Here is a 9,510-nt window from a genome sequence, read left to right as displayed (position 1 = left end):
GAGGCAGAAACCGGGCGGCGGGAAACTGGGGAGTGCTGATGAGGCAGAAGTGGCGGGAGGGGAGCTGGGGAGTGCTGATAAGGCAGAAGCGGCGGAAGGGCTCGGGCCGGTATGTAAAGTGAGAAATAAGGGAGCCTCTTTGTGGGGGAGGGAGAGAGAGAGAGAGCTTTCACGGTAGGGACAGAGTTTTCCAAACAAAAGATATGTATGTTCCATGTGAATGCCCACCATGGGGTGACTGCGTCAGAGTAGGATGTTGATAATAACGTGGACAGAATGACTTGTTCTATGGGTATTGATTTTTCTTATTTTCCTCCCCACTCCCGTCATCACCCCATGGACTTATGAACAAGGTGAACATAGTAGCAGAAATAGAAGCAATGCACAGCCTGAGCAACATGAACTTGGAATCCAAAAGCCCAGTCTCTATACAGCCAACTCTGAGTGTTCAATCTGACAGCACCACAGATCAACATTGAGTTTTTGATATGATGTCGTTTCTGCAGTGATTCTCCAGGTGCCTGATACTACGTTTATTACACTTAATAATTTACATAATATAAGGGGAAATAGTTTGTACTCAATGGAGTAGGCTCTCACCATGGATATAAATTTGTTTACCGTGCATAAAATTCTTCTACCAAAACTGCCATCCATGGACTCACAGAATCCTTTATCCACCCACATGGTATTCCACTCAGCCTTGCTCGGACCAAGAAATCCACTTCACAACCAAAGTGTAGCAATGTGCTCATCTTTACGGAATCCAGTGGACTTACCATGCTTTCCATTATCAAATCAAATCATAACAAATCAAGTCTATATTTTAGAGTCATGAATGGTAAAGAAAAATAATGAAAGAACTCTGAGTTCCTGAATGACTACATAGAGAGGAGGGGCCTTTTCAATCTGGTCACCCAACAGCACTGTTACGTGTGATAAAATATGCTGTTAATCTACTGCAAATTAGAGGGTTGGCATCTGACCCTTCAGCATAAGCTAAAACATGCACTTGAATACTTTAAATTACTGAATTAATTTAAAATGCATTCTTATGACTATTTAGGATGAAAAATGTGAAGTTGGTCTTGCAATTTTCACCCTTCCATTTTTACCATACTATGTTATATAAAAGAACATGAGCCGGGCGCGGTGGCTCACGCCTGTAATCCTAGCACTTTGGGAGGCTAAGGCAGGTGGATCACGAGGTCAAGAAATCGAGACCATCCTGGTCAACATGGTGTAACCCCATCTCTTCTAAAAATACAAAAAATTAACTCGGCATGGTGGTGCGTACCTGTAATCCCAACTACTCAGGTGGCTGAGGCAGGAGAATTGCCTGAACCCAGGGGGCAGAGGTTGCAGTGAGCCGAGATCATGCCATTGCACTCCAGCCTGGGTAACAAGAGTGAAACTTTGTCTCAAGAAACAAAAAAAAAAGAAACTGAACCACACAAAATAATTTTGTTATGGATTTAATAAACAGATAAAATGAAACAATCAAATAAAACAGATTTTATTCATTTGAAAATGTGTTTTCCAGAGCAAAATTAGATAGGACATTTTAACTTCATGAATTTATATTTTTCAAAAATATAATTAATTCAAGTTAACTTGCTCTAATTTTTAATTAAATTGAATTATTTTCATGAGGATCACTACATTGAAATAAAAATTACCTGATTTTTTATATCAAAATTTACAGCTTCTGCTTCTACACATTGTCTATAGGGACCATAATTTCTACAAGTCCACTTTTCTATATCTTCCACTCTCATCCCATTTGAATAAAAAACATCCTTTTTTGGACACACAAGGGTCAGGCAGATGCAGCTACACGGTGGTTCACATCATTTTCTGAGGAGAACTTAAAACTGTTTTTATACACAAGCATTTTGTTGGCCAACTATCAAATAAAAAATTCTGACATTTGTTAAACGTTGGGAAGGAAGACCTTAATACAATTGCAGTAGTTATTATGGCCATTGTAATAGGGCTCAGAAACTGATCATAACTCTGAACACCGACAACTCAGAATTTGTACTCAATAAGTGGAATAAATCAGTGGATAAGAAATTACTGAAAAACATTCGCTAAAATATCAAAGGAAGAAGAATATTTTCTAACAGAATTCTGGCTACAGGCTGGCTGAGGACTTAAATATCAAGAAAGGGGAGTCTGAATCTGAGTGGATGCAGAAGATATGTGCAATATGCTAAGTCATAACACGATTTCTGAAAATGAGCTTCTTAAACCACAAGCCAGGTAATAAATCAAGGTTGGAATAGTCAAAGAAAGGGTTCAGTTAATCTTGACTAACCTTTGGTCATAAAGGACATTTTTATCACAACCAAGACTTTTTCTCATTGGGTCTGAAAAGTAATAAACACCAAAAGAATTTTTGTTTTGAAAATGAACGCCCACTTTATCTGAGAAAAGCTCCATCTTCTCCTGTTTATCTTTAAATTTAGTGTACAAAAAGAGCACTTGTCATTGCCACATTTCTTATTTTTCTTTCATTCTTCAAAACAGAGATTCACTTTTATGCAAACAGCAACTTACCAAACACAAAAGTTGTAGCTCCTGACCACTATTGAAGCTAACAATGACTATAGGACATTTTAGACAACTGGGCATAAATAATCAGAAGTATCGATGGGACTTTGGGAAGACTCCTCAGATGGAGCTGACACAGCTGTGTGAGTCACTTTGACCTTTTATTTTTTCTCTTTCTTGCTCTCTGAAATGCACGTAGTTTTTGGTGCAGGCTGGTGCTCCTACAGTCATCTAGGGCCAGAGACAGCCTACAGGATAAAACCGTCTACCAAAAGATTGTAGCAGGTAATGATGCCAAGAGGGCTGACTAAAAGTAGCTATGGGGTGTGGCTCTCATGGAAAGAAACAAAGGAGGAAAGTAAGTACAACACCTCCAACTGAAACACCCAGGCATTTGCATTGGGACTAATGAAGAATGGAGAAAAGCAAGCCATGGCAACCACTCACCCAGAAGTAACACAAACCCAAGGGAACCTGCCCTGTCCAGGGAAGTGGTGAGCAAATGTGTGACCCTGGGAAGCCACACTTCTCCCATGGATCTCTGCAACCTCAGTTCAGGAGATTTTCTTATGAACCCATTCCACCAGGGCCTTTGGTCTGACACACACAGCTACATGGTCTTGGCAAAACAACTGCTCAGACACAAACAGGATCTCAGGAGCTTTACGTGCTTTGGCTCCGGGATCTCTGGAAAAGATGACTGCAACTCAGACAAGGTGGGAGGTTGGACCTCTGTAAACACCCCTAGAGAGGAAGCTGAATCCATGGGCCTGAGCAGCGTCAGTCTGTGGGCCCCATTTCCATGATGCCCTACATGATAAGACTCATTGGCTTGGAATTCCAGCCAGCCGCCAGCAACAGTGTTGCACCTACTTGGGATGAAACAGAGTTCTCGGAGTCAAGGCAGGCTGCCATGTTTGCTATTTGAATGACTCAGCCATTCTAGCCTGGACTTAGGAAAGTCCAAATAAAATTGACGGCAGATGGAGCGAACCCTCAACACAGCACTGTGGTTCTACCAAAATGTGGCCAGACTGCTTCTTGAAGTGGGACCCTGAGGCATTTTTAATCTAATGGTGGGGCCTTCTGCCAGAGCCTCTGGACAGCCCCTTTCATATTCTCCAGCAGACAGAGTTTTGATTTCTTCATGGATGCAGTGCCCAGTGGAAGGAGTGGTTTCCCATATTTGCTGTTTGGACAACTAAACCATTCCAGCCTGTTGGCTTAGGAGTATCCAAATCATTCAGGAGCAGAAGGGGTACCCCAGCACAGCACAGTGGCTCCAACATAATGTAATCAGCCTGCTTCTTTAAGTGGGACCCTGATATGCTCCTCATCTCCGGGTGAGCCAGATGTTGTCTGGCCAACAGAGGTTTAAAAACTTTCTGAGAGTTCCTAGAGAAAGAGTGGGCTACCATCTATGCTGTTTCAGCAACTTAGCTCTTTCAGTCTTTCAGCTATGGAGAGCCCAATCTGATGAGGGGTAGAAATGGTACCAGCACAGCATGGCTAATCTATGAAAGTGAAGCTAGATGGCTTCTTTAAGTGTGTCTCCAATTCTGTTCCTCTTTGTGGGTGATACCTACCAACCAGGGTCTCCAGGCACCTCCTACAGGTGTATTTAAGCCAGCAACAGGTCTGCACCTCCCCTGGGATGGAGCTCCCAAAGTGGTGGGCTCCTATATTTCTTGTTTTACAGACTTCACTGGTGCTACTTCCAGTTACTGGGAAATGTGAGATGACTGGAGACTGGAGTAGAAGCCCTACAAACTGTAACAGCCCTACACAAAATAGCCAAACTATTAAAAGGGAAACAAACAAATAAACAAAAAAAAAAATTCAAAGGTCAGTAACCTCAAAGATTAAAGGTAGATAAGCACACACATTTGAGAAGTAGTTAGCTCAAGTATACTAAAAACTCAAAAATCACAGTGCCCTCTTTCCCCAAAATGACCACATTTCCAGCAAGCTTTCAGAATAAGGCTGAGGTTGAGATGACTGAAATAACAGAAGTAGATTCCAGTATGTGGATAAAAGTGAACTTCACTGAGCTAAAGGAACATGTTCTAACTCAATGCAAGAAAGTTAAAGATTATAATATATATGACATTTCAGATAAACAAATTAGCCAGAATAGAGAAGAACTTAACCAACCTGATAGTGCTGAAAAACACAATAATTTCATAATGCAATCACAAGTATTAATAGCAGAATAGACCAACCAGAGGAAAGAATCTCAGAGCTCAAAGACTGTGTTTCTGAAATAAGACAGGCAGACAATAGAAAAAAAAGAAATAAACAACATCTCTGAGGAATATGGGATTATGTAAAAAAACCAAATCTATAACTGATTAGTATACCTGAAAGAGTTAGGGAGAGGCTTGGCATAGTGGCTCATGCTTGTAATCCCAGTACTTTGGGAGGCTGAGGTGGGCAGATCACCTGAAATTGGGAGTTTGAGACCAGTCTGACAAACGTGGAGAAACCCCATCTCTACTAAATATACAAAGTTAGCTGGGTGTGGTGGTGCATGCCTGTAATCTCAGCTACTCAAGAGGATGAGGCAGGAGAATTGCTTGAACATGAGAGGCAGAGGGTGTGGTGAGATGAGATCACACCATTGCACTCCAGCCTGGGCAACAAAAGCAAAACTCCATCTCCAAAAAAGAAAAAAAAAAGAGGAAAGAAAGAGCTGGGGAGAACAAAACCAATTTGGAAATAATATTTCACTATATCATCCATGAGAACTTTTTTAACCTTGCTATACAGGCCAATATTAACATCCATAAAATGCAGAGAACTCTAGTAAGATACTCCATGAAAAGATCATACCAAGGACATACAATTATCAGATTCTCCAATGTTGAAATGAAAACTTATTACCAGCCACTACAAACACACACTGAAGTACACGGACCATTGACACTATCAATTAGCAACATGAACAAGTTTGCAAAGTAACCAGCTAGCATAAGATAACAAAATCAAATCTACATATAAAAATAATGTAAGTGGGCTAAATGCCACAATTAAAGCACACAGAGCGGCAAGTAAATAAAAAACCAAGACCCATTGGTATGCTGTCTTCAAGACACCCATCTCACATGAAGTGACACATATAGGCTCAAAATAGAGGGATGGAGAAAAGTTTACCAAGCAAATGAAAAACAGAAAAAGCAAGGGTTGCAACCCTAGTTTCCAACAGAATAGACTTTAAACCAACACAGGAAGAAACAAAACAAACAAAAAAAGACATAGAGAGTCATTATATAACGGCAAAGGATTCAATTCGACAAGAACGAACTATTCTAAATATATGTGCACCCAACACAAGGGTACCCAGGTGCATGTAATAAATCTCTAGAGATGTTTAAAGAGACTTAGACTGCCTCTACACAATAATAGTGGCAGACCACATGTGTGCCTATGCAACTATCTTGCATGTTCTGCACATGTATCCCAAAACCTAAAATGCAATTTAAAAAAAATTATGTTTCTGACCTATAAAAAAAAAGTGGCAGACTTTAACACCCCACTGACCATATTAGACAGATTATTGAGACAGAAAATTAACAAAGATATTCAGGATCCGGACCTAGCTCTGGATCAAATGGATGTGATAAATATTTACAGAACTCTCCACTTCCAAACAGTAGAATGTACATTCTTCTCATCACCACATGGCACTATTTCTGAAATCCGTCACATAGTCTGAAGTGAAACATTCTTCAGAACTGAAATCATAATAAACAGTGTCTCAGACCACAGCACAAATTAGAGCAGAAAATAAAGAAATTTACTAAAAACCATAAAATTAAGCAGGAATCGAATAACCTGCTCCTGAATGACTGTTAGGTTAATAATGAAATTAATGCAAGTATTAAGAAATTTTTTGAAACCAATGAAAGCAAAGACAAAACATACCAGAATCTCTAGGACACAGCTAAAGCAGTGCTAGGAGAAAAATTTATAGCACTAAATGCCCACATTCAAAAGCCAGAAAGTCAAGTTGACAACTTAACATCACAACTGAAATAACTACAGAAATAAGAGCAATGAAATTCTGCAGCTAGTAGAAGACAAGAATTAACAAAATAAGAGCTGAACTGAAGGAGATAGAAATATAACAAATAATTCAAAAGATCAACAAATTCAGAAGCTGGTTTTTTTCTTAAAAACTAATTATATAGACAGACAACCAGATAGACTAATAAGAAAGAAAAGAAAAAATTTAAATAAACACAATCAGAAAGAGTAAGGGTGACCACTGAATTCACAGAAATAAAAACAACCATCAGAAAATACTATAAACAAGTCCATGCCCATAAGCTAAAAAATCTAGTAGAAATGGGTAAATTTCTGAATACATACACCCTCCAAGACTAAACCATGAATAAATTGAATCCCTGAAAACACAAATAACAGGCTCTGAAATTGAGGCAGTAACAAACATTCTACCAACCACAAAAAGCCCAGACCCAACGATTTTACAGCTGAATACTATCAGATTTACAAAGAATAACTGGTACAATTCCTACTAAACCTATTTCAAAAAATTAAAACAGAGGATTTTCTCCCTAACGCTTTTTATAGGACCATATCATCCTGGTACCAAAACCCTGCAGAGACACAAGGGATAAAGAAAACTTCAGGCCAATATTCTTGATGAACATTGATGCAAATATTTTTAACAAAATAGTGGCAAACTTCATCCAGCAGCACATCAAAATAATTATTCATCACAGTCAAGTAGGCTTCATCCATGGGATGTGAGGTTAATTTAACATACACAAATCAATATGATTCATCACATAAACAGAACTAAAGATCAAAACCACATGACATCTGTGAATAGATGCAGAAAAAGCTTCCAACATAATTCAACATGCATTCAGGTTAAAAACTCTCAATAAACTAGGAATTGAAAAAACATCCCTCAAAATTATAAGAACCATATATGACAAAACCACAGACAACATCATGCTGAAAAGGCAGAAGTTGAAAGGATTTTCCTCTAAAATCAGCATAAGACAAGGATGCCCTCTCTCACCACTCCTATTTAAGCCAGTATTGGAAGTACTGGCCAGAGCAATCAGGTAAGAGAAAGAAATAAAAGACATTCAAATCAGAAGAGAGGAAGTTCAACTACAGCTGATAGCAGATGACGTAATTTTATATCTAGAAAACCGATATCGGCTCAGCCCCAAAGCTTCCTAAGCTGATAAATATCTTTGTCAAAGTCTCAGGATACAAAATTAATATGCAAAAATCACTAGCCCTGACATTTTTATACACCAAAAACTATTAAGCCAAGAGCAAAATCATGAATGAACTCTCATTCACAATTGCCGCAAAAAGAATGAAATACCGAGAAATGTATCTAACAGGGGAAGTAAAAGGTCTCCACAAGGAGAACTATAAACCACTATCCAAGGAAATCAGAGCTGACATAAGTGAATGGAAAAACATTACATATTTATTGATAGGAAGAATTACAATTTTTTGAAAAGCCATACTCCCCAAAGAAATTAATAGAGTTGATACTATTTCCATTAAAGTGCCACTGAAATTTTTCACAAAACTAAACAACTCTATTTTAAAACTGTATGGAGCCAAAAGAGTCCTAAACAGTTAAGACAACACAAGTAAAAAGCACAAAGCAGGAGGCATCACTCTACTCAACTTCAAACTGTGCTACAGCTACTGTAACCAAAACAACATGGTACTGGTCCAAGAACAGACACATAGACCAATGACATGGAATAGAGAACCCAGAAATAAGGCTGCACACCTACAGATGTCTGCTCTCTGACAAACCTGACAAAAACAAGCAATGGATAAAGGACTCCATACCTAGTCAATAAGTGGTGCTGGTATAACTACAAGCCACATGCAGAAAATTGCAAGTGAACCCCTTCCTCCATCATCCTCAGCCAACTAACACAGGAACAGAAAACCAAACACTGCATATCCTCACTCATAAATGGGAGTTGAACAATAAGAACACATGGACACTGGGAGGGAAACAACACACACTGTGACTATTCGAGGAGTGAGGGGCAAGGGGAGAAGTGCATTGGGATAAATAGCTGATGCATATGGGCTTAAAGACTGGATGCCGGGTTGATAGGTGCAGCAAACCACAATGGCACACATGCACCTATGTAAAAAATGTACACGCTCTGCACTTGATCTTCAGAACTTAAAATAAAATTTAAAAAAAAGAAAGAAAGCGATATTTTTTCTTACATTATATACAAACATCAACTCAGGAGAATTTAAATGTAAAACCCAAAACCGTAAAAGCTTTGGAAGACAATCTAGACAATACCATTCAGGACATAGGCCCGGACAAGTATTTATAATGAAGATGCCAAAAGCAATTAGAACAAAGAAAACATTGACAAATGAGATCTAATTAAACTGAGGAGCTTCTGCACAGCAAAGAAAACTATAAACAGAGTAAGCAGGCAACGTACAGAATGAGATAAAAGTTTTGCAAACTGTGCATCTGACAAAGATCTAATTTCTAGCATCTATACGGAACATACGTTCACAAAAAAAACTCAGAAATTGGGCAAAGGACATGAAGAAACACCTCTCAAAGAAGACATACATGCAACCAACAGTGTATGAAAAAATAGTTCAACATTACTGATCATTAGAGAAATGCAAATCCAAACCAAAATGGGATACCATTTTATCCCAGTCAAAATGATTATTAAAAAGTCAAAAAATTAAAGATGCTAACAAATTGGGGAGAAAAAGGAATGTTTTTACCCTGTTGGTAGAGTTAAATCATTGTGGAAGACAGTGTGATGATTCCTCAAAGACCTAAAAATAAGAATACCATTTAACCCAGCAATCTTATTACTGAGTGTATACCCAAAATTAAGATGTCATTCTGTCATAAAGACATAGGTATGCACGAGTTTATTGCAGCCCTATTCACAA

Source organism: Callithrix jacchus, chromosome 20, assembly GCF_049354715.1.
Source record: "Callithrix jacchus isolate 240 chromosome 20, calJac240_pri, whole genome shotgun sequence".
Classification (NCBI taxonomy): Eukaryota; Metazoa; Chordata; class Mammalia; order Primates; family Cebidae; genus Callithrix; species Callithrix jacchus.
Note: the sequence above shows the minus strand (reverse complement) of the source record.